This window comes from Nuphar pumila, chromosome 10 (genome assembly GCF_984573655.1).
Source record: "Nuphar pumila chromosome 10, dmNupPumi1.hap1.1, whole genome shotgun sequence".
Lineage (NCBI taxonomy): Eukaryota > Viridiplantae > Streptophyta > Magnoliopsida > Nymphaeales > Nymphaeaceae > Nuphar > Nuphar pumila.
Genome location: NC_143258.1, coordinates 13053154 through 13057031, shown reverse-complemented (window position 1 = coordinate 13057031; position 3878 = coordinate 13053154).

Below are 3878 nucleotides of genomic sequence, written 5' to 3'. Positions count from 1 at the left end.
TTCAGGGAAGAGTTATTCTGCGGTGTTTGGAAAACGTGTCACAGAGGTTCTAAATGGAGGAGTCAAGTTCTTTCCTTCTACTGTGGAGGCCTTTGTGGCTAGGCTTCGATTGAGAAGGAGGAAGCGTCGTATAAAGCTATAAGGTGATGCTTCTTCACCACTCAAGGAGAGAAAGACCAGGAAAATGAGAAAGAAGAGGGAAGAAGAAGAGAAGAAGGAAAAGGGGAAGTAGATGCGTGAATCAGGAAGGGTGAAGCGTGAATGGGTAAATAGGTTCTTGCAGAGAAGCTCCCAGCGACGAAGATGCTGATGATGGGTGAAGTAGATGGATTGCAAATAGATCTGAAGGAAGGAAGGATCGATCTCAAGGAAAACAATGGATGAAATTGATGGATATCCCCTTCAGAAGAAAATATCGATTAACAGAAGTTCATGGATTGTGAGAGATGAGTTTGATGGATTGCAATGGATGCCGAGAAGAAGCTTGAAGGCCTCTTCTTAAAGGGAAATGGAGGGTTCGGGAAGGAAATTTGTTGGGGATTGAGGGTGGAGATGAAGGTAGGCTGTTGCAGATCAGACGACGGAGATGAGCAGCGAGCCTGCAGCCGTTGCAAATTTTCTCTATTTCAAAAAGGAGGTCCCCTTAAAAAAGAATTTTTTATAAAATGGTTTTCCAAAACGAGTTTTTTAGCAAAAACAATTTTAAGAAGCTTAAAGTCATTCATTTTTCGCACAACTTTTCTCAATTTTTGATTTTTTATGTTATTTTTCCATTTTTTTTGCAGTTTTAGAAAAATCCTAAAGTTTTACGAGAAATCAAAGGTTAAAACTATTTTTTTTGGTGTTTTTGTAAAAATATTTACAAAAAGCTATTTCGAGAAAATTTCTTCAGAAAGTGTATTAGGATCCGGGTTTTGAGACAACATGGATTTAAAACAGTGGGTTCGGATCCAGAATTAAGTTTGAATACCTCAATATGGAATTTAATTTAGAAAATCTGAAGAATGACTAAAATTTATCTTTAAAATTGCTTTGATTTTCTCAGAAGATGGGGTCGGGGCAAAAGGGTCATTTTGCAAATCACTGAAAAATTTGGGGTGTTCATAGGTGGCCCAAACCTAAGTGGCGCCCTTCTAGGAGGACATTTTTGGTCATGGTGGACCAGCTGGTCAGTAGTTGACCAGCTGGGTGGCATTGTTGTAAAAGGTTTGCATGGCTTGGAAAAAGGGAGGGCCTCTATTGGCCCAATCCTGGATTCAAGACCTCATGATGGGGCTTAGAGCTCATCATGAGGGGCGCACTTTCCAAGAAAGGGAGCATGGGACTGGCACTCCATGGTCTTTTTGCAATTAATTTAGAAGTTTTCAAATGGTGAAAATCAGTTGGCTGGTTTGGGCGGCAGCCTACGACAGCCTTTTATAAATTTTCAAAAAACATTAATGGCACTTTGAAAACTTAACGGAAGGGCGTTTTTGAAAAGTGTTTCAAAGAGTTCAAAAAGAAGGTTTTTATTGGACATGGAAGGGCATGTTTCACCCCAGCCCTCCATCCTCCTTAAACGAATCCAAGCCGTCCAATCGTGTAACCCTATGTATTTAAGGTTTTGGGGAAAGATAGAGAGAGAAAGAGGGGACGATTTTCCTTCTCTCTCCTCTCTTGCTCTTCACTCCCTCTCCTTCCCTTCTTCTCTAAATCGTGAGGTTTAGTGTGGGAGCCCAGCTCCATCTACGTTGAAGCTCCAGCCGTAGCATCACCATTTCCACCGTTGAGAAAGCCTTGTAGGTGAGGTTTCAACCGTTCCTCCATATGCTTATTTTCTTGTTTTGTTAAAAATGATGTCTATGCTGGTTTTTGCCCTGGAGATATGTGAACACCCCAAATTTTTCAAAGTTTTGTAAAAATAACCCTTTTGCCCCCAGTCCCATTTTCTGAGAAAACCGAGGCTAAATTTTAATTATTCTTCAGATTTTCTGGATTAAATTTCGCATTGATATATTCAAAATCAATTCCGGATCCGAATCCAGTGCTTTAAATCCATATTTTGTCAAAATCTGGATCAAATCCATTTTCTGAAGAAATTTTCTCAAAATAGCTTTTGAATTCTCAGAAAAATTCCCTTTTGTAAATATTTTTGTAAAAACACAAAAAAATTAGTTTTAATCTTTGTCTTCTTGTAAAACTTTAGAACTTTATTCTAAAAAATGCAAAAAAATGGAAAAATAACACAAAAACCAAAAAAAAAAATTAAAAAAAACTACGAGAAAAACAAATGGTTTTGAAGCTTTTTTTTTCTAATTTTCCTAAAAAACTCATTTGAGAAAACCATTTTATAAAAAGTTTCTTTCAAAAGGACCTACTTTTTGAAAAAGGGAAATTTTACAACGGTCTCGCTCTGGCACAACCATTGATCGTTAACTGCCATCTTCCAGAATCCTCCTATTGCTCTTTAAAAGGAGAGACACAGGAAACTCCAGGGCATCCGTCTTCACCTCCCCATGAGCTCATACTTCTTCTTCCCCTCTTCCACGACTCCCTTTTCCTTCTTCCTTTCCACTGTCTTCTTCCACTTCGGCATAATCGACTGAAGGGAACGGAGGTTGCAGCAACAATTCTAAGTCCAGTCGATCCTGAACCATCGGTCGTGGATCCTTCCAAAACTAAGGAGTATCGACCTGTCCTTCTTTCCCTCAACCGAAGCAGATTTGCGGTAAGTCTCTTTCCCCTTTTCTTTATCCATCTTTTCTTTTCTTTTTCTTTTTTTTTATTTTTATTTATCGACCCACCAGAGCACCCATGTAGCTTCGATTTTGCACAGAGCAAAGATCGATCTACGCATACTATGCCATATCAACAGAATGTTAGTTTCTAACATCTTTTCTTTCTTTCTTTCCCCTTTTTTTTCTTCTTTCTTCTTTTTCTTATTGTTTTGAATAATATGTTATTTATTTCTGCTTATCTTTTCTTTCTTTCCCCTTTTTTTTTTCTTCTTTCTTCTTTTTCTTGTTGTTTTGAATAATATGTTATTTATTTCTGCTTCTGTGTTGATTCATTTCTCGTCTCTGATTTAATTCCATTACTGTTCATTTACATTGTCCCTTTTCTAGCACGATGTACAAATTGTTTATGCATCTACATTACCTTTATAGCATACCTTCATTTTCTGATCATCGTTCCTGTATATTACTCACGATTTTCAACTTTCTCATTGTCGGTTTTCTGTAATTTCATTCGATTTTTTTCTCTCTCTCTCTCACAGTGAACGTCTATGTTTGATTATGGCATAAACATATGCCTGTCTTTCTAAAATCTCATTGCAAACAGGTGTTTATGCTTAGCCATAGCATAAACACTTTCTTTCACCCTCCAAATTTTATTACAGCACATGGTCATGCTTTGCTATAGCATGAATATATGCTTTCTACCCCTCTGAACCTCGTTACGGCAGGTGCTCTGATATAGCACAGATGCCCGCTTTAACTCCATAAATCCCAGGACTATTCTCTGCATACATATATATTTTCCCTCCCCTGAATCCGATCCCAGTGTTTATATGCCATTCTTCCGGCACATACGTCCCATGCCATGGGTTTTTCTGAATTGCTTGGCCGATATCTTTCAGTGAAGGATTTAGGTGTTAATTCAATTTGGGGTAAATAGCTTTCTTTCTCGAATTGGAATTCTCTGCCTAAGTCAATAGGTACCCTGTTAATCTCTTACACCACTTGCACCCCCATAGTGATTGGTTTCCCATGAGTCAGCTTTGAGTTTTTTGTACATTTACACATCACCTATAATGTGTGGTCGATCCCTTCACATGATTTACATCCCTTACCCGAAATTCCCTTTGCCATACCATATGTATTTCATAGAAGTTTTCT